The sequence below is a fragment of the Mustela nivalis genome (genome assembly GCF_964662115.1).
Source record: "Mustela nivalis genome assembly, chromosome: 15".
NCBI classification, from domain to species: Eukaryota; Metazoa; Chordata; class Mammalia; order Carnivora; family Mustelidae; genus Mustela; species Mustela nivalis.
In genome coordinates this window covers 67,280,999-67,304,202 of record NC_139034.1, presented here as the reverse complement: position 1 = coordinate 67,304,202, position 23,204 = coordinate 67,280,999, and the positions used below count along the sequence as shown (strand labels likewise).

Genomic DNA, 23,204 nt, shown 5'->3' with positions numbered 1-23,204 from the left:
TCAAAGAGGGGAAATCAACTCACATTATGTCTTAAGAGTCAAATAACTAAGGCTGAGAATTACTGTTTTAGCTAAAGTTATACAGCTTTCTCTAAAGTATTAGGGCAAGGACATGGTTACATAGCAAATCAACAAAACTAGCAAATCGAAAATCCCAGTTGGTTAGTATCCGAACCTTGATTTCAGCTTAGGTTATGATCTCAACATTGTGGAATCTAACCCCTAGTCAGGCTTCATGCTCAGCATGGAGTCTGCTTGCGCCTCCCCCTCTCCCTGTTTTCATGCTGTCTTTCTCTCTCTCAAATAAGTAAATAAAATAAAATCTTAAAAAAAAAAAATAGGGTGCCTGGGTGTCTCAGTCATTAAGTGTCTGCCTTTGGCTCAGGTCATGATCCCAGAGTCCTGGGATCCAGCCCCGCATCAGGCTCCCTGCTGAGTGAAAAGCCTGCTTCTCCCTCTCCCACTCCTCATGCTTGTGTTCCTTCTCTCACTGTGTGTCTCTCTCTGTCAAATAAGTAAATATTTAAATAAAACAAAAAAAGAAGATGGAAAGATGTAGGAAAGATATTTTTAAGGAAATCAAGTAGTTTATAGATGATTTTAACTATATTAAACACACTGCATATTGGGTATTTTGATGAATTGGTAATTAGTACATGAAAATATTAATTAAATATTAATTTAATTTAATTATAATTAAATATAAGGAAGTTGTAAATATGTGAGAAACAATACTGGGTGGTTTATGAGGGATACTACTTATCATTCATTGTTTTAAGTCAATATGGTTGAGGGGTGCCTGGATGGTTCAGTGGATTGAAGTCTCTGCCTTCGGCTCAGGTCATGACCTCAGGGCCCTAGGATCGAGTCCCTCATCAGGCTCTCTGCTCAGCAGGGAGCCTGCTTCCCCCTCTGCCTCTGCCCGACTCTCTATCTACTTGTTATCTCTCTCTCTGCCAAAATAAATAAATAAAATCTTAAAAAAAAAAAGTCAGTATGGTTGAGAATTCAAAATACAAGGAATAGCCATCTAAACACGATATTGAAAATATAGAAGAAACAAAAATCACATGGAATATAAAAAGAATCACACACTGCTTCACCTGCAGAGCAAAAATTGAAAAGCACAAGGAATGCCTGCTATTTTTCATTATAAACCTTTCTAGTTGTATTTTATTATTATACATTTAAGTATTTATACTATTACTCTAATGAAAATAATTATTTTCTGGTTTGAAAAAAAGAAAAAAAAAACAATTAATGTAGATTCATAGGATTTACCATATTCCAGGCCAAAAAAAAGAAAAAGGAAACATAAAATAGATTTTGAACCCTTGACATATTTTTTAATTCAATACCACGTATGATGAAGTAAAATTAAGAACTAAAACTCTTTTTACAGCACTTCAGAAGTGATAGACTCCTTTAGGATAAAGCTCAGCATCTCTTTCTCAGCCTCTGAATTTCTGGAGAAATTCAGTGAAGTGAATGATAAATCCAAACTTCACAGTTTTTATGAGAAGTGTATGGCACAGAAGTTGCTGCTGATGTTCTGGGTGAAGAAAGGAAGGGTTGTGTGGTCCGAATCAGTGGTGGCAACAACAAGCAAGACTTCCTCATGAAACAGAGTGTCTTAACCCGTGACCATGTCCACTTGTTCCTGAGTCAGGGGTATCCCTGCTATAGACCAGGGAGGACTGGTGAAAGTGAGCCCAAATTTGTATGAGACTGCATAGTGGATCCCAATCTCAGTGTTCTCAACTTGATCATTGTTAAAAAAAAAAAAAAGAGAGAGAGAGAGAAGTATATACCTGGACTCACTGATACTACTGTGCCTCATTGCCTGGGATCCAAAAGAGCTAGCTGAATTCACAAAATTTTCAAACTTTCTAAAGAAGATGACAACTGCCTGTATGTTGTGAGAAAAATCCCTAAACAAAGAAGGTAAGAAAGCTAGCACCAAAGGGCCCAAGATTCAGCATCATGTTACTTCACCTGTCCTCCAACACAAATGTCAGCATATCACTCTGAAGAAACAGCATACTAAGAAAAATAAGGAAAAGAGTGCAGAATATGCTAAACCTCTGGCCAAGAGAATGACGGAGGCCAAAGAAAAATGCCAGAAACAAATCACCAAGAGACAGAGACTGTCTGAGTTTTTACCTATAAGTCTGAGTCCAGTCAAATATGAGATCCTTGCTCTCTTTTTTTTTTTACGATTTTATTTATTTATTTGATGGAGTGAGAGAGAGAGAGAGCACAAACAGGGAGAATGACACGCAGAGGGAGAAGGAGAAGCAGACTCCCCAATAAGCAGGGAGCCTGAGGCGGGGCTGGATCCCAGGATCCTGGGATAATGACCTAAGCCGAAGGCAGACACTTCATTGACTGAGCAGCTCAGGTGCCCCCAAAATTGGATTTTCTAAGAGTAGCAAATAGATCAGACATTAAAAAAAAAAAACAAAAACAAAACAAAAAAAAAACTTAAGAATAGCAAAGTCTTAGAATACAGTGACATGCAAAGAGCACTGAATTAATTCTAAAGCAAAAGGTTGAATATTTTATGTAAATCTTATTTAATAAATATGTGCATGAGTAAATATTCTTGACAGAAATAGTATAACAAGAATAAATCCATAAAGACTATAAAAATTTAGCTCTAAAATTTCAGGACAGATGGAAAATAAAATATAATAAACTTGTGTAAAGGATGAAATAAAACAAGTTTTCAACTTTAACTCTGAAAATTCAATAAGTGAACATCAAGGAATCAACTTTTTAAGTAGATAGAAATGGAATTTAAAATAATGTGGTCTCTTTCAAATGACTGAGGAAGAACACAACAAAATTTGATGTAAGTTGCAACAAAAAAGCTATATTTGTATGTATATATGGGAAATAGAACATATGATATTTTAGTAAATGTATATTCTAGATTAATGTTTTTGAGTATCTCAGATCAAGGGATTGTTTTCTCATATATATAACAATAAAATTAAATCAAAATAAGAACATCGTAACTAATAAATAACAAAAGAGTAAATTAATTTTTAAAGAACTACATCAAAATAAAAATTGGGTAAAAATTGATCCATCATCACCTCTCTCTTTTTTTAAAGACATCCAAAAATTATAATCCCTATAGCATATGTATCCACTAAGATATGTAGGTAAATATGGAATAAGCAAAAATTATTTCTGTGTGTTGTTAGATAAATCATTTCTGCTAGCAAAAAACACTTCTGTACCAACAAAGAAGAGAAATAAAGAAACAGTTAATTACTCAGTTAGCGTTCATATTTGCATTCATATACAAAAGACAATCACGCAAATTTAAACAATAAAGCAGAAGAAAGAACAATGAAATTTCTTTTATCTTCTCAAGAGACAAAGGCCTCCTGATAGTCTCTGGTACATCTCCTTAGAGACTCCTCAGAGCTAATTCTGGTGGAGCATTTTTACATATCTAAATGTTAATCTAGTCTGAAAACTTGGAGATAAATAGAGGTTGTAAAAACTGGAGACTGGGCTTAATCTTTAATGAGATGTATTTCTATATGCAGTCAGATTCACTATGTCTATAAGGAAACCCTTCAAGAGGATGGAGAAAGAGGAAGTCTTCTATGAAGTTATAAAAGGAGAAGTAGTTTTCATTTACCCTACAATATCTGCAGTGGAAAATCTTTCACTGTTTATAATGGCCACATACTTTTCTGGCTTACCAGCTTCTAGACTTTCGTTGGTTTGCGCTATATTAAACTAGGTATTCTGTGGAAAATTAATGGCAATGCAGATGCAAATAATTCTGTCCTGTGAAGGGATTCACACTCCATCCCCACAGAGGGAAAAAAAAAAAAAAAAAAGTTTAGCAAACATTAGCAAGTTTAGTTTACTATGCTTGGTCCATAATTGTGTCTTCTTTTTGCATTCTTTAAATTTTATGTAAACACCTGCTTCATTTCATCTTTTATAATGAGCTAAAAAGAAAACTTTTAATACATGTTCATTTCAGATCTGTAGGAGGCAAATCATAATTTTATCTTTGTTGAAATAGTCATCTTTGACAGATATGTTTTATAGCAAGACATTCAATTCAAACTGACTTAATATGCATAGAAATTATGGACAATTTTTTGGTCAATGTATCTGTGTGTTCAGAAGATCAAAAGTGATCAGTAATGCCACTCCAGTCCCAGACCCTTTCCATTTCTTTGATCTGTTTTCTGTAATTTCACTTTTTCGTACCTTTAAAGTTCTCAGGATAAATTTGAATACCCATCAAATATCCAGCCATATTCACCATCAGCTTGGAAATTGTATGTGAAACATAATTCCAAGTAAAAGTCCTGTGGTTGTCTCTGAATGGCCAGATTTAATACTCATGTTAACATGTCATTAGGGAATGAAGGTGCTCTGATTCAACTAGTCCAGTTCATGTGTTACATGTGGGTAATTAACTGAAAATATTTGGATAACAATACATAGGTTAAGCTCCTGGGAATAAGGAAGACAGAATATATTTAATGCCCAGGTAACAGTATATAAGAATACTTAAACAACTTTTAAAAAGTTGTTACATTTGATTTGTCAATTTAGAAATTATAAATTTTATTTATAAATATTAGCATTAATAGATTCAAACAATTTAGACATAACTAAATTTAGTTCATATGATGATAAAGGGAAGACTTTTTAAGTATTCATCTTCTATGAAAACAAAAATATCTGAAAACCAAAATTAGTTAACTCATACATATTTGAAAAATAAGATTATTGTATTTTTCCATGATAGTAATCTAAAAATCATCCTAGTCATTAGTATTTTTAATGACTTTTTCTCATTTTCTGAGATTTATTATTTATCCACTTTTCTTCTTTGTAACATAACTCTTACCTCAGGGCATACTTTTTAACATTCTTACACCAACCTTAAAATCTACCTAAATAGTGATATGACACACATATATTGTACCTTGATTTTCTGGAAAACTTTCTTTTTATTTCCTGGGAATCTTGTTTCCCCAGAAATGACATATTTGTATAGTAAATACCCAATGAGTCAATCAGCCACTATCGGTGATAAAGTGTTATTTTGTGGTTGAAAGTCAGTAATTTCTCTTGTTAACCTCAGGGATCTGGGGTGAAAGGGAAACTGTCATCCCAACATTTGGAGAGCCATACATATCCAGAAAAATACAACTGAGATTTTGCTTACTTGGAACAAAATTTCCTAGGACTATAAAATGTTAGGAACATATAAATTATAATTTTACAAATATTATGAAAGATGGGTGTGGATTAAATTGAAAATGAGAAACTCCTGGAGGTATAGTCTTAGGGGTCCCTGTACATACATGAAGTTTACCACAAGTAACTCTACCAGGTACTTAGGATAAAGAGTTCCGAAAGATCCCATCTGAACTGGTCGGACAAAGGGGAAAGTGTTATTGTTAAACATCCCCAAAGTCACTTAAAAATGATAAATAATTCCAGTAAGCCTTTCAAAATGTAAAAAGATCATAAAATAAATTAGACAGTATGTTTAATTTTCAATATATTGCATTGCTAATATACTCCCCATTCAAAAAAATCAAGTCCTGTGTCAATTATATCTCACTAAAGCTAGAAAGGTTTTAAAAAGTAGAAATCAGAGAATATTGTTTAACATTGCAAATAATTAAAAAAGACTGAAATTCATTTATTTTTTAAAAGACTTATTTCTTTATTTGAGAGAGAGAGAGTGTGCATGAAGTATAGAGGGAGACAATCTTCAAACAGACTCTCAGCTAAGCCCAGAGCCCAACATGGCTCTCAGTCCCACCACTCATGAGATCATGACACAAGCCAAAACCAAGTTAGACACTCAATCGAGTCACCCAGGCACCCAAAGCTTAAGTTTAAAAGAAATCACATGAAATATAATGCTTGCTCCCTACTCTGGGGGTGGTGTCTTATTTTTTCAATAATTAATTTCACATGTGGAGAATACACCCAACATGTATTTTATAATGTATTCCTTTAAGGCACTTTATAATAATTCTCATATTCAATAATCAAAACAATGATTAAATAGATTTAGCTACATTATTCCTAAAAAGCAAGGGTTTTCATATTGTAATTTTATTATAGAATACATTGCTCAGTGAAACATATAAAAATTAGTTGAGTATATAACCACATTTAAATAAAAGGAGTACCCATACTATATTTCAGAAAATTTCATTTTGAATTTTTTTTCATGTCATCTAGAGGAGCATCCATGCTTAAAAATAACCTATTCCCTTTATAGAAACACTATTATCAAGTACATTGTGAATCAGACGCTTACTTCAGGCTTACTCATTTCTGAGAAGAACGTAGAATTCTATATTTCTCTGTGAGTGTGTGTGTGTGTGTGTGTGTGTGTGTGTTTGTGTGTGTCCATGTGTTTGTGTTTGCTCTCAACTTTTTGATGGTGTTGATATGTAAGTAATTAGGATTGGAAAAAGCTATCTCTTTGGAAAATCCATTCTTCTGTTTCTCAGGAATAAATGTGATACTTGTTTATAAAGTTTACCTCTGTCAGGAAACATGACAGGGATGCCCCCCTCACCATTATTGTTCAACATAGGATTAGGAGTCTTAACCTCAGCAATCAGACAATACAAATAATTAAAAGGCAGTCAAACTGGCAAAGAAGAAGTCAAACTCTCACTCCTCACAGATGACATGATACTTTATGTGGAAAACTCAAAAGACTCCAGCCCAAAATTTCTAGAACTCATACAGGAATTCAGCAACATGGTGGGATCTAAAATCAATGCCCAGAAATGAGCTACATTTCTATACACTAAAAATGAGACAGAAGAAAGAAAAAGTAAGGAATCAATCCCATTTACAATGCCCCCAAACCATATACTTAAGAATCAACCTAATCAAAAAGGTAAAAGATCTGTAATCTGAAAACTACAGAACACTTATGAAGGAAATTGAAGAAGACACAAAGAAATGGAAAAACCTTCCATGCTCAGGATTGGAATAATAAATATTGTTGAAATGCCTATGCTACCCAAAGCAATCTATACATTCAATGTAATCCTTATAAAAACACAATCAACATCTTTCACAGAGCTGGAAGGAATAATCCTGAAGTTCGTATGGAACCAGAAAGGACTGTTATAAAGAAACCAAAGCTGGAGGAATCCCAATTCCAGGCTTCAAGTTATATTACAAAGCTGTAATCATCAAAACAGTATGGTACTGATACAAAAACAGACACGTACATCAATGGAAGAGGACAGAGAACCCAGAAATGGACCCTCAACATTATGGTCAACTAATCTTCAACAAAGCTGGAAAACTATCCAATGGAAAAAGGACAGCCTTTTCAATAAATGTTGTTGGGAAAATTGAACAGACACGTGTGTAAGAATGAAACTGGGCCATTTTCTTACACCATACACAAAGATAAACTCAAAATGGATGAAAGAACTGAATGTGAGCAAGGAATCCATCAAAATCCTTGAGGAGAACACAGGAAGCAATCTCTTCTATGTTGGCTGGCCACAGCAACTTCTTGCAAGACAGGTCTCCAAAGGAAAGGGAAACAAAAGTAAAAATGAACTATTGGGACTTCATCAAGATAAAAAGCTTCTGCAAGTAAAGCAAACAGTCAACAAAACTAAAAGGCAACCTATAGACTAGGAGAAGATATTTGTAAATGACATATCAGAAAAAGGGCTAGTATCCAAGATCTGTAGAAAGCTTAACAAACTCAACACCCAAGAAACAAACAATCCAGTGAAGAAATAGACAGAAGACATAAACAGACATTTCAAAGAAGGCATACAAATGGCCAATAGACACATGGAAAAATGTTCAATGTCACTTGGCATCGGAAATGCAAATCAAAGCCACAATGAGAAACCACCTCACACCAGTCAGAATGGGTAATATTAACAAGTCAGGAAACAAAAATGTCAGCGAGGATGCAGAAAGTGGGGAATCCTCTTATACTGTTGGTGGGAATGAAGCTAGTGCAGCCATTCTGGAAAATAGTACGGAGGTTCCTCAAGAAGTTAAAAATAGAACTACCCTACCACCCAGCAATTGCATTACCAAGTATTTACCCCAAAGATACATATGTATTGGTCTGAGGGACCACCTGTACCCCCAATGTTTATAGCAGCCTTATCCATAACAGGCAAACAGTGGAAAGAGCTGAAATATCCATCAACAGATGAATGGATAAAGAAGCAGTGTGTATATATATATATATATATATATATATCCATATATATATATATGTATGTATAGAGTAATATGTATATGTATGTACTGAGTCATATATATATATGACTCAGTACATATATAATATATAGTATATATAGCATATATAGTATATATAGCATATATACTATATATAAAATATATATATATAAATATAGTATATATAAAATATATATATAATATAATAGTAATATGTATATGTATGTACTGAGTAATATACATATATTACTCAGCCATCAGAAAGGATGAATACTTACTATTTGCATCAATGTGGATGGAACTGGAGGGTATTATGCTGAGCAAAATAAGTCAGTCAGAGAAAGACGATTACCGTATGGTTTTCCTTATGTGTGGAATATAAGAAACAGTGCAGAGGATCACAGGGGAAGGGAGGGAAAATGAATGAGAAGTCTTCAGAGAGGGAGAAAAACTATGAGAGACTATTAACTATTGAAACAAACTGAAGGTTGCTGGAGAGGGAGTCAATAGGGAGGATGGGGTAATCAGTTGATAGATATTAAGGAGGACACACGATGTGATGAGCCCTGGGTGTTACATGCACTGATGAATTATTGAACTCTACATCTGAAAATAATGTTGTACTATATGTTGGCTAATTGAATTTAAATGTAAAAATTTTTAAGAAAATGAAGTTTACCTCTATATATTCTGGATGAAAATGTACTTTATGCTCAGTTTTCCTCATTATAGTGCAGATTAGAAATGAAAATTCTTATATGCTTTTACTTTTAAGTAGATAAAATCTATGAAATAAAATAATACCTGGAAATACCAACTAATGGATATTAGAAATGGTTTCAATGAATCCGGTGGTGATATTTAGAGAGGCAAACCACTTGAAGTTTTAACAAACTGATTGCTAATATCATGTGATAAAATTGTAACTATCTTTTTTCCAACATAAAAATCTCAGTTATCAAGAAATATATAAATACATAAAAGGCAAAATTGCCTTCCATAGCATACACAGTAGAAATATATGTGCAGTTCATTTGATATTGTTCATTCATTTTTGCTATTGCCTTTACCATCTGGAAATAAAATAACTTTGAAAATTCATTTACTGGAAAAATAAACATCAAATATTAATTAATCATTTACAATACTTTTGTCCTTGACAAACTGGAGTAATTAGAAAGAATTACATATTCATGGAGCTAAGAGGAGAGTAATTTTTAAAAGGAATGATATGGATCTCAGAATAGATGAGAACAGCTGTGTACTGGGATAGACAAGGACAGGTTGAAAGTATCCAGTAAAATGCAAATGTACATGAGGGACAGTTTCTTACAAATAATGTGGTCATCGTAGCTGCTTACAACATACAGAATGTTGGTTAATTGTCCTAAATTAAAGCAAAACTGAAACAGTATAGTTAATCTGGTGAGGTCACATTAATAGACAATGAGATGATGAGCCATTGGAGTCAAGCTTTGAATGGTGGGGGATGGGAAGTACCAGGTACAGGGACATTAGTCAAAGCAAATTTTTTATGGCTTTTTTATTTTTATTTTTGTCTCCAAATCTAGCCAATTCCCTACGTTCCACCCAAAAACGTAACAATAAGAATACATATCAAGCAGGGCCTGGGTGGTTCATTCAGTCAGTTAGGCATCTGTCTGGTTTGGGGATTAAGTCCCTAGTGGGACTTCCTGTCTGCTTCTCCTTTTCCCTCTGACCCTCCCCTCTTCTCATACTCTCACTCGCTCTCTCTGTCTCCCTAAAATAAATAAATAAATAAATAAATAAATAAATTCTTAAAGAAAAAAAGAATATACATCAGACCTACTAGAACAATGTTATCTTTTCATATTATTAATCTGCATTCTTAATCACTCTCTGAGAAAAGAGATGAAATGTAACAAAATTCAGCGTGTTTATTGTAATTAGATATTTGAAAAGCACTAGAATATCAATGAACAAAGTTTAATTCATCATGGCATTAGACCAGGAATATAATAGAATTAAGCAAATAATAAAATTTATTGTAAAATCTAATGCAGAACCAAGGAGAGGATAAATGTGGTTCTTCTGGAAATGCTAAAAGCAAATTTTGGTTTTTTTAGACCATAGATTATGTCTTCTATTATACCTCCTTTGATCCTAAAGAACCAAGGTGCGTTTTTTTTTTTTTTTCTTTTTTCATTCAATGAGGTGTTTTTTTTTTTTTTTTTTTCTTATTGAGGTATAATTGAGATAAAATATTATATTAGTTTTGGGTATACAACAATACAACACAATGATTCCACATTTGTATATATTTGTATACATTTTGAAATGATCATCACAGTTAAGTCTTGGGAATATTTATCACTGTCATTTTTTAAAATTAATACAATTTATCACTGTACATTATATTCCCATGACTTATTTATCTTACAACTGGAACTCTGTACCTCTTAATCTCCTTTACCCATTTTGCTCCCCTCTCCAGCTCTCTTACTCTCTGTCAACCACCAACTTAATCTCTGTATTGGTCTGGGTTATGTTTTGCTTCTTTGTTTAGATTCCACATATAAGTGAAATCAGGCAGTATTTGTCTTTCTTTACCTGATTTATTTCACACAGCATAATGCCCTCAACATTAATCCATGGTTTTGCAGATGGCAAGATTTCATTCTCTTTTATGATTGAATAGTATTCCCTTATATATATATAACACATCTTCTTTATCCAGTCATCCATCCATGGACACTTAGATTGTTTCCAGATCTTGGCTATTGTAGTGTTTCACAAAGAAAATGTTCATTTTCCAAGACATTTTTGTATTAGTGTAAGCATTATACTCTAGGTAGATTTTTAAGTCTGTTACATTACTACAACTTAAGGATGTATAAAACTTGAGATCAGTGTTGCTGAATAGAACAATTGTTATTTTAACCACTGACTGATAGGAATTACTACCCTTTGGCTAGTTAATAGCAAGTAGCCTTGTTTGAAAATTTTGACACTAATTACATTACGGTCTTCAGGGCCATGAACAAAAAAGATTGAAAATATAACTTAGTAGAAGGATAAATTTAGCCTTTTATGGTATTCCATCCAAGTTCATAAGAGTGCTACGATTTTTAGGGTTGCTTTCCCCCAGCATAGCCAGCATTAAATATGGCATTTCTCAAAACAGTGAACAGGTACATATTTAAAACTGCATTCATGTAGTTTTATTCAACCTACAGGAAAATAAAAGTGAGCATACAACTAACTTCAGTAATGGAGGGAATGATACAGAAGAAAAAAAGTGGATGTAATTAAATAGTATTTGGCTAGTACTTATTTCATCCTATCATGCATGTCCTCTAGAATATGTATAATAATAAATTAAAAGAGTAACTATTATCTGAATCTTTTGTCAGAATCTGGATTGATTACCACAAAGTATATTAACAATAGAGCAAGACTTCCATGTCCTACAGAATGGCACTTAATTTTATCATAAATATAATTTCTAAATATGGTGAAAGTGAGAGATGGATTGAGGACAGAGAAAAAAGAAACCTCATTTAAAAAAATAGTATATATGCTCAGAAGTCAAAAACAGATAGGGCTGTGAATGCCAAGTGATGCTTACTTTGACCTTGATCTTACATTTGAAACATCTGTTAAACAATAGTGAACTTAAGTTTCTATTAGAAGGTCACATGGAATTGAGAAAAAAAGAGGTAAAATCTGGAACTTGACCAAAGTTCAGAGTCAAATAAAAGCTTTCATATGAATATGGACCAAAAAGGTCCAAACCTCAAATAAGGATGAAATAAATATAAATTCATCGTACAGAATGAATTGCAAAAATTTTCCTGCCAGAAAACAGGTGCTGGGTGGAGGAAACAAATTTTTGACTAAGAATATGTAACCACAAACTGGGCCTCAAGTGCACTTGTGTTCCAGATTCAGACTACCTGTGTCATCCAAAAATTCTCAAACCACAAAATATGCTCCTAAACAAAAATTCAGCAAAATGCATGAGTATGTGATTAGAAAAGTTCAGGAAGGGAAACAATGGTACAAAAGAAGAGAAAAATGTATTTAAAAATAGCATCTCTCTAGGACTGATATCAGTCTCTATATCCAAAAGGATCTACTAAATTATTACAACTCCAGCCATCAAGAAGACTTTCTCCTTCCCTTTAATCAATTTTTTACTCTGTTGTAGATGGTATTAAACCAAGGTTGGAGAGTAAGGGCACTGTGCAGTTAGACAAGAAGGAAGCAACTAGCATATTATATCCTTTAATTTTCATGAGAGGCTTTCAATGAAGAGCAACACTGAAAATATGAGGGAGAAGACATATTGAGTAAGTTTTCATAATTATAATTTAGTTGCTGTAATAATACTGTGATTTTAAATTATATACTAAAATTCTAATTATACATGGGTGTGTTTCTGTGAGTTTTTAGTGCCAACGACATACAGTTTTAAGTACTACAATTTGATAGTAAACCCAAATATCTTATTGTGGAGTCACTCTTTTTATTTTTCTATTTTTATTTTTTTTTTAAGATTTTATTTATTTATTTGACAGAGAGATAGAGAGCACAAGTAGTCAGAGTGGCAGGCAGAGGGAGAGGGAGAAGTAGGCTCTTTGTGGAGTGAGGAGCCCAATGTGAGACTCAATCCCAGGACCCTGAGACCATGAACTGAGCCAAAGGTAGTCATTCAACCGACTTAGCCACCCAGGCGTCCCTAGTCACTCTTTTTAAACCTTTAATAAAACATACTTGATTATGTGAGGGCCTTCATTTATTCATATAAACTTTTAGGAAAATCTGTTACAGAAGTTATTTTGATTTTAGAATCCCATTCATTTTACAGAATGATTTGTGGGGAATGCCACAGTAATGACATTATTTCTTTCCATCCATGAGCATGGTATAGATTACTCAATGTTAATTGTTCTTTTATTTAGTACATCTAAGTGTTAGTGAATAATTTTCCTAGTAACCAAACAGACCAGAACCACAATCCCCAGTTTCCTCCACTAATAAATTTCAATTCATTCATATTTTCCATGACATGATATAAATGTGTTGTTTAAAACTCTTATTTATGGGGTGCCTAGGTGGCTCAGTGGGTTAAAATCTCTGCCTTCAGCTCAGGTCATGGTCCCAGGGTCCTGGGATCAAGCTCCGCATTGGTCTCTCTGCTCAGCAGGGAGCCTGCTTCCTCCTCTCTCTGCCTGCTTCTCTGTGATCTCCAACTGTCAAATAAATAAATGAAATCCCCCAAAAAAAAAACCTCTTATTTATACAGAGATAAAAACCTTATAGGCTGCTGCTTCCTATATAAGAGAATAATACCAAAAAAGTCAAAAAAGCAAACATGTATTTGTATTACTTGTGTATATTTCTACACAAATTTCCATCTCCATAATATTTCAAAATAGTTAATTATAACATGAAATCATGTAATGCTGTTATAAAAGATTTATTTATTTTGACACTGTATTTCTGAATGCCTTGGATAAATAAGTAATTTTTGTTCTTGTCTGAAGTTAAAATTTTGAAGTTAAGTTCTGTCTCTCAGGAATTTTACTTATCTTAATCCACAGGATAAATTTTCACTTCACCTCAAATGGTATTTTAGGTGATTCTTAACAAAATGTGAAATCTTTGGTTAAAGAGAGAGTGGGGAAGAGTATATATTTTTTTTCCTTCTAGTCAAATTTTTCCTTTTTTTAAAAAATACTCTTAGGATGATTGTCAAGTGGGTTCCCCCCATCTCGACCCCCCAGTCAAAAAGTAGAGTGAGACTTTTGGAGAAAAGGGACTCTCGGGGCGCCTGGGTGGCTCAGAGGGTTAAGCCTCTGCCTTCAGCTCAGGTCATGATCCCAGGGTCCTGGGATCAAGCCCCGCATCAGGCTTTCTGCTCAGCAGGGAGCCTGCTTCCTCCTCTCTCTCTGCCTGCCTCTCTGCCTACTTGTGATCTCTGTCTGTCAAATAAATAAAATCTTAAAAATAAAAAAAAAAAAAAGAAAAAGAAAAGGGACTCTCTTTCTACACACTGCAAGGTTTGAACCCATATGGACTTACTCCTTGGAGTGAGCAGCTGTCCAGCTGAAAGGATTGAAGAAGGATCTCACAGACTGAAAGCCAGAGACAAAATCACAGAGACTTGAAAGACAAAAGGAGACTGTGCTACACTCTTCCTCGGTGCTTCTTTTTTCCCCTTGAATGATTACAATTTAATTTTTGTGGCTCTACACATTTGATGTACTGCTCCCTATTTCTTTCCCTACTGCATATCAAAATCATGAAGTTGTAACAGAAAAAATTGAATTTTTTTGTTCATAAATACTGAGAGCATTTAACTCAGGTATCTAAAATCATTAATATGTTAAAAAAGAAATCATGGAGGAGAGGAAAGGGGAAATTGGCTTTTTTTTTTCCCCTTTTAAACATTTTTTGGGACATTTCTTATAATTCCCTATCCGCATGAATTTATCACAACTGTTATGAAAGAGACCCTTATAAGAAATAATTTAACGAAATATTCTTTTACTACATCATCTGTAAACTTCAAGAACAAGCCAAGTAAGTCATATGTACATTATTGACAGTTGAATGGAATTTTTTTAAATAGATTTTTTTTTAAAAAAAATTAACATATAATGTATTACTTGCTTCAGGGGTAGAGGTCTGTGAATCATCAGTCTTACACAATTCATAGCACTCACCATAGCACATACCCTCCCCAATGTCCATAACCCAGCCACCCTTTCCCTCCCCCTAACCCCCCCAATCCCCCCCCACCCTCACAATCCTCAATTAGTTTCCTGAGATTAAGAGTCTCTTATACTTTGTCTCCCTCCCAGGTCCCACCTTGCTTCATTTTCTTCTCTCCCTTTCCTCCACGGCCCCTTGTCCTGCCTCTCAAATTTTTCATATCAGAGAGATCATATGATAATTGTCTTTCTCTGATTGACTTATTTCAGAATAGAATTTTTAAGCATTAGTCTGTTTTGTTTTAATTCTTTTCTGTGTTGTGTGTCTCTGAAAAGGTATGCAGGTACTGTATCTTTTCTTATGTAACTTCAGTTTCTGATTTCCACTCTAAAATAGTTTTTTTTTCAAGCTTAGAAAATCAAATACCATCATAGAGAAATGATTCATAATGTTTTTTGAAAAATAGATATAAATCATAATAACCATAATATTTTAATAATTATAATAGTAAGTCAAATATGATCATCCCTTGCACTGTTTCAGGCATCAAGGTAGCATTAAATTTTTCTCAACTTTTAAATTATACCACAGATTTGTAAAAATCTTTTCAATAATCTGAAACTGTGAAACTGTGTTCTTTATACTACCACTGACAACTTCATTTTAGAACTGCATTTGATATATTCAGATTTAACTGTCTTTCTTTAAACATGTGATGATTACTGGCTAAATAGTTATATAACTAATGAAAATTCTCCTATATTCTGCATATTGGTTGTTTATTCTTAATATAACTTTAATAAAAATACATCAAGAGGTATCTCAAGAGCTACAGAGGTCTTAAGAATGACTGGAGGAACCAAAATTCTAGAAGTGTGGCAAAGTGGAGATATCCCTGTGGAAAGGCCCAAAGAAAGTGTAAAAAGGAAGAACTTACTTAAATTAATCTTGATTCTCCACCAATCCATGATTTCAGTACAACTGTATCTATTCAGTGCTGTGTTTTCATTGCAAATCATGCCACAATCCCTACCTCTACCCCACCAACGGAACATTTCTCTCTTTCTCTCTCCCTGTCTCTCTGTCTCACGTACACACACACACACACACACACACACACACACACACACATCCCCAAAACAACATATTTAACATTGGACATACTGCATGCAGATAGGATATAAAGGGAAATGCATGTGCCCTGGTTTGCAAAATTTCTGTGCAAAATAAATAAATCTAGAGTGAGTTCATGAAGAAGTATGGGGAAATCATGGAATAATTAAGTAGGTAGATTCCAAGGACCAGAGAAGGGTGTGGTCCAGAGAAGGGTCTGGTCTTAAGGTGATAAATGGTTCTCTAAAGAATCATCTCTTATTGGGGTGCATATGGGATCAGATTTCTCTCTGTGTCTCTTCCTCTGTGCAAATAAGACAAGGTGTGATTAATGTGATCATATATCTAATGTCAAAACCAGAAATTATTTTAGAGTGAAATGATGCAATAAAATGAATACAATTTGGTAATTTTGTTATTGTCCGATAAATTTATTGTGCTATGTTGGTAGACCTATAGAATAATTCTGCTCAAGATTCATTCTCAAAAATAAGCTTATTTATACAATGAAAATACTATATATTCATCCAAATAAAAGTCCAATAAGGAAGTATGTTGTTTATCTAAATATTAAAAGAGGAGATAAAAGTGTAATTGGTTTCTACATATTCAAATACTCCAATGAGTTTCTGAGCTTAGTTATTTCTAATATCAGTCTATTTTCCTTAAAAGCTAGTTGAGGGGCACCTGGGTGGCTCAGTGGGTTAAGCCTCTGCCTTTGGCTCAGGTCATGATCCCAGAGTCCTGGAATCAAGCCCCGTGTCTGGCTCTCTGCTCAGCAAGGAGCCTGCTTCCCTTCCTCTCTCTCTGCCTGCCTCTCTGCCTACTTGTGATCTCTGTCTGTCAAATAAATAAGTAAAATCTTTAAAAAAATTAAAAAAATAAAAGCTAGTTGATTTTTCAATATGATCTTGTTATTTTTAATTTTTTAAATAATTGTGTAGAGCTTTCTGTATCATTGCATTTTCATGATTTAAAATTTTGGAAGGCATGGAAAGATCATTTTACTCTTTATAGAATATACTTTTTTTCTAAGGAATATTCTCCTTAGATAGGCTGAGGTTCCTGGTGAGCTATAAATAAGTTTAGTTAAATGCCAGACTTTTTAAAATTCCATTTCTAACAGAAATCTGTAAAAAATACAAGCCAAATATTTTTACAAGTATAATTTGTTTTTGTTTTGCCTCCATTCAATTTTTGGCAAGTATTTTAAGAAGATAATACTTATCAATTAAGTTATCACTATTTACAAGAATTTGAATATGTTGCAAAATGTATATGTTACAAAATTGTTGATTTTTCATTTGTATTCCATTTAGGCAAATATTATGAATTTATCCAATTAAAATATGAACCCATTAAAGGATTCTTTCCATGTTTCAAAATTCCAAAGTTCAATCAAATAATTTTAAAATTAAATTGTTGCGGAAAATCCGAGGTGACCAAGAAAACCCAAATGCTACATGGAGAGATGGGAGAACACAGCTTTCTTAATGCTAGCGGGCTCAGTGGGATCATTCCCAAAGACTAAGCACCTGACAGGGTCAGGAGTGAGTTTTTATGGTTACAGGCAATGGGGGATGGTAGCTGGGTGTTTTTGTGGTCTCTAAAGGCCAAATGGCCCTTTCATGTGGAAGTATAATCTATGTAGAGGCATCTCAGGAGAGTGCTAAATCACCTTGGGGGCTGTTTCTCTTTCTTTTTTTATTCAAACAGGACTGGGCATCTGGTCTTTTTCTTCTATCTCAGCAGGAGCAATTACTAGTTATCTTAGTCAAACGGGATGGCTATTGGTCCTTTTCTTGGCCTTAGCAGGAGCAAAGGGGAGCCAGGGACCAAAAGAGGCTGGAGCCCGGAGTCTCTATTCACCTCAAAATAATACCTATTATTTTATCTTGCTTTTGTGGGATGAATTTTGCAGTCAAATGCTCTACCACTGAGCTATACCCCTGTGGGATGAATTTTGATAGCTTCTTGCTTGCATTTTTTTTTTTTTTGCATTAATTCCAATGTTCCACAAAATTCCAGAAGTTGAACATTTTGGAGCTTCATTTGGCAATTTTAATGGCAGTTTGGAAAAAACAAACAAACAAACAAACAAAAAACCCTGAATATTGTAAGGTTTTACAGGCAGGATACACACTACACCAGGTGAGACAGACGCAAGACAAGGTTTATTAAAGGCGTCCTCAGGCAAGGTTCCACAACTCAGGAAAGGAGAGTAGGGGAAAATCATGCCCAGGAAGGGGTTGAGTGAGCTTTTATTGGGCCAGGGCAGGGCAGGGGCTCATAACCATATGGTAAGGTTAGAGGTTGGGGATTGGAAAGTCCAAAGTGCCTGGTTTCTGTTTCTCAAATAAGTTTCAGTTTACTCAAGGTGATGTGTCCTTGACAGATGTCGTTCTGGCAGGAAGTCCTGAGTAGGGGAAGATGGCAGCCTGGCAGCCATTTTATTGCTCCTCCTGCATTCCCAGGGCTACCGACTTAACATTCCAACCGTTTTGGTGTAATAGGGGTGGTGACTCAGATCTGGCTACTTCCAGATGGCAGGGGGCATGGTCATAGGGCTCCTCAGATGTGGACAGGTGGGAGTAGGGACGCAGGAGGAGCTGGTTGACCATGACTCTGAAAACCTCACATATGAGCCTGGGCCACTGAGGTAATCTGCCACTCTAGGGATGCCAAGGACTAAGCTGAGGCCTTGGTGGCTGTCCAGAGCTGTTTGGATAAATCTCCGGTAGCGTCTATGGAGTGGGCTAGGGCCCTGGTGCCCAGTCCAGTGGCCACTAAAGAAGACACTAAGGAGACCCTGATGACCAGGGGAAGAAATATAGCCCTTTTCTGTTGGGGAAGGGGGATAGTGAGGATGGCCATTTCCACTTGTATATAGATGGTTAGTTGAGGGACCAGGGATATTAGGACACATAGGAGAGTGTTTGAAAAGTTGAGGGTTTTTGATAAGGTGTCATTACCCCAAAAGAATCCTCCCGGAAAAGCATGGATAGAGGAGGATGAATTAGTTGAATTGCATAAGAAGGTGTTTGGGGATGAGTAGCAGAATGGGAGTACTGGGTTTTGAGGATCAATAAATGGGGGAACATTCTGTAGGGTGGCAGGCACCACTAAAGGAGTAGGAGTGGGAGTGGTCGCATTGAAAGAGTGTGGTAAGGGCACCCCATAACTGAGTTGGATCCTAGAGCTGCACAGATGAAGCAGTGGGACAGGTTGCCCATACCAGAAAGGTTGGTGAGTGTAAGGCCTGAAGGAAGTTTCCGCCCAGGCTGTTGGGGGCGGGGATGGTCGCATCTGCATGGGCCCATAAAAGGGCTCGTAGGAGGGTCAGATAGGGCAGATAGGATAGAAGGGGTGGAGAGACACAGGGAGGTTATGATTGAGCAGGAAGGGCCTGCCATACAATAGTACAAAGGGGCTGAGTCCTGACGGTCTGTGAAAGAGGCCCTGAGTCAGGTGAGTGCTAGTGGGAGAAGGGTTGGCCAAGAGAGGCGAGTTTTGAGAGTGAGTTTAGTGAATTGCTCCTTGAGGACGCTGTTGGCCCTCTCGACCTTACCCAAGGACTGGGGATGATAGGGGAATATGGAGTTTCCAGGTGATGCTGAGGCTCTTAGAGGCCTGTTGTGTAATGCTGGAGATGAAGGCTGGTCTGTTGTCTGATTGTAGGATTCTAGGAAGTCCAAATCTTGGGATGGTGTGCTCAGTGAGAATCATGGCAACCACGTCTGCTGTTTCCCTAGTGGTGGTGAATGCCTTGATCCAGCTACGGCTTCAGAAGTGGCGTTCTGAGAGGCAGGTCCAGGTCTGAGTAGGAAGAGGAGAGAGCCTCCTCACCAGGGTGGGTCCTCAATCACCACCCTGGTTTCGGCACCAAATGTAAGGTTTTACAGGTGAGATACACATGACACCAGGTGAGATAGGCACACGGCAAGGTTTATTAAAGGCGCCCTCAGGCAAGGTTGCATGACTCAGGAGAAAAGAGTCAGGGAAGTCGCACCCAGGAAGGGGTTGAGTGAGCTTTTATTGGGCCAGGGCAGGGCGGAGGCTCATAACCAGATTTGGTAAGGTTAGAGGTTGGGCATTGGAAAGTCCAAAGTACCTGGTTTCTGTTTCTCAAATGAGTTTCAGTTTACTCAAGGTGACGTGTCCTTGACAGATGTCCTTCTGGCGGGAAGTCCTGAGTAGGGGAAGATGGCGGCCTGGCCGCCATTTTATTGTTCCTCCTGCATTCCCAGGGCCACCGACCTAACAAATATGAGTGCATGTCAGTAATTGTCCCAGTTTTATAACATCTTAAATTCTCATTAACAATAAGCAGTCAAAGCAGGAAGTGCACATGCTTATGCTGGAGTATTTTTGTTTATTCAGTATTAGCATTAGGCTCCTTCTATTAAAATAAAGAAGTTGTGGTGTGTACACATGAGTGAGTGTAACTTTTAATAACTTAAGCTTCTCACGGATTAGTAGAACTTTACATCTTGTTTGGTTAGAATCAGGAGATATATATTTACCACAACCTATCACAAAGTCATTTGGCTCCATAGTTTTCTGAATTTAATAAAAATGATTATACAATGACATTTGCCTCATCAAATTTAGAATTCATTTTATCATTGCAAAAATAATTTTATTATTGGTTTAATTTTTAACTAAATTTATAACATTTTAAAATTTTATAGAAACTACCTTTAATGAAATGTACATTCAAAAGGTTTACTTTGATTTCATAAATTGTATGAATATATTTGAACCATTTTTGCAGTTACTGGATTTTCTGTTTAATGCATTAGATGATATTGTTATAAAACTGTCTGCCTTTACCTGTTTGTAAATAATTTCTTGAGCTAATAAATTCAAAAATATCAATTGAATTTTCTTGGTACATTAAAAAAAACTTTGATTTAAATGATCAAAATTAATTTAAGAAAAAGAATTTGACCTAAATAAAAAAAAAAATGAATCTTTGGAGTGATATGAAAATATTATTTCTGCAGCTGCACATGCAATATTTTCACTATGTTCTTTCAATAAATACTCAATGTTGGATTGGACGGTGATATTTCTGCAGCAGATTTGAGTTGTCTGGTCTCATGAAATCAGTGATATACCCACTACCTTTCTCTGTCATAGTAGATGCCTAATGTCAAGAAATATTTTGTTCATCATGAGCTTCCAAAAAAGAAAATGCCTGTACATATATTTCATTTAAAATGCACTATTCTCTGCTAGCTCATTTTTACCAAGGGGGCTTACTACAGAATTTTAAAAGTGCATTATTAACCAATAAAAGACAAGTGACTTTAGACTTACACAATAGAAGAAATGATGAAACACCATAGTCTATATAGTCAGTCAGTTCCAACTGCTCTAACAAAGCATACACTGGGTGGCTTAAGCAACAAAATGTATTTCTCATAGCCCTGTGGGCTGGGAACTCCAAGACGAAGGTGCCAGCAGATTCAGTGTATGGTGAGGGCTCAATTCAGAGGTCTTCTCACTGTTTCTTACATGGTATAAAAAAAAGGGTGAGAGAGTTCTCTGGGATCCCTTTGATAAGGGCAATAATCCCATTCATTAGTATTCCACACTTAATCTCCTCTCAGCCCTCACCTCCTAACATCATCACTTTGGGGGTTATAATTTTGCAGAAACAAACATTCAGGATGACCATCACAGGAATTGCAGACCATTATTTACTTTTATCATATGATGATACACTGTCGAGAAAATAAAACAATCCTGCCAACCCAAAGTTTCTTCTGTATCACAGAAAAGAACACAACTGATAACTGTGTATGTATATCCATTGTTTATTTTGCTGTGGCAAAATACTATATACTTAGTGGATTAAACCATATAAAGGTATATTCTCTTATGGTTCTGCATGTCAGAAATCGTAAAATCAGGATGTCTGTAGGGCTGCATATTTGGTGGACCGTAGTGGGAAAAGCTGTTTCCTTGCTTTTTTTTAGCCTCTAGAAGCTTACCAACCATTGGATTATAGACTTTCATTACTTCAACCTCTTGCTTCTGTTGTCATTGCTCTTATTCTGCCTCCGCCTCTTCTGCTTTTCCTCCCCTTGCATGGATTCTCATGGTCACATGGGGCACAACTGGGTAATCCTTTATATCAGATCCTTAATTTATTCACATCTGCAAAATCCCTTTTACTATGTGACACATTCACTTGTTCTGAGGATTAGGACTGGGGATCTTTCTGAAGTCATTATTCTTTCTACCTAATTAAACATAATAACAAGCATGTAAGGTTGCACAGAAGGAAATACAAAATTAAAATCTCAGACACTTTATACAGCATTGCAGAAGAAAAAATAAATTCCCTAAATTTCTTGAGAGACCAAAACAATACCTCCAAACAATTTTCTTTACATCTTTTGAGAGAATACTGAGCTAATTCCAGTGGTGTGTTTTTACATACCTAGAGGTCACTTGTTATGCAAATAAGGTTACCCTATACTGTAAAGCCTGAAAAACAAACTCAGTCTCCAGAGAGATCTGCATTCCACTGGTCAGAGTAGGACTCAGACTGACATGTTTCTAAGGAAACAGTCTGAGAAAAAGTGAAATGGAATGCCAGAGAAAAATTGTACCTGATTGAGTTAACAGGCAAGGAAGACTTTACTCAAGACTTGCAAGAGGTAAGAAGGATTGAACTCAGCTCTACTGAAAGCAAATGTGAGAGAGCTTGTAAGTGCTCATTCAGCTAGTGTTAAAGTCCTGGGTGACACTTTGGGGAGGTAGGTCAATGTGATTAGACCATGTGTGCTCCCTAATTGGTACTTAATCAAAGTTAGGCTTCTATCCACAGAAAGTGAGTGATGGGGGTTCTTTCTTATGATCACATTTCAAAGGGATGACTCCCAGTTCCTTTAAGAAAGACATTCCTGGGTTATAAAAGTGGCAAAAGACAGGAAGAGGATTTGCATTTCAATGGGTGGAGAAAGGATTTACACAGTGTATTTCCTAAAGAAAATGCTCTAAAGGGAGGTCAGCATCTAGACTTTGGAAAGAAACCTGTTTAAAGTTGAATCACACTGAGGGAATACTAAGGAAGTCTTGATCAGGGAAAACTATCTCTTTGCCCTTTGTAAATAGAGGAAGACATTTTT

The 23,204-nt window shown here is 35.6% G+C and overlaps 1 pseudogene across 1 annotated transcript in view; it reads left to right on the top strand.

The window, feature by feature from the left end:
- Positions 1-19,882, top strand: part of LOC309849212 (small ribosomal subunit protein eS6 pseudogene) — a 71,648-nt pseudogene extending 51,766 nt beyond the window's left edge. Inside the window, exons 2-3 of the transcript in view lie at positions 1,403-2,149; positions 19,741-19,882. The product of the transcript in view is annotated as a small ribosomal subunit protein eS6 pseudogene (transcript). The remainder of the gene's footprint in view (positions 1-1,402; positions 2,150-19,740) is intronic.
- The last annotated feature ends 3,322 nt before the right edge of the window (positions 19,883-23,204 follow it).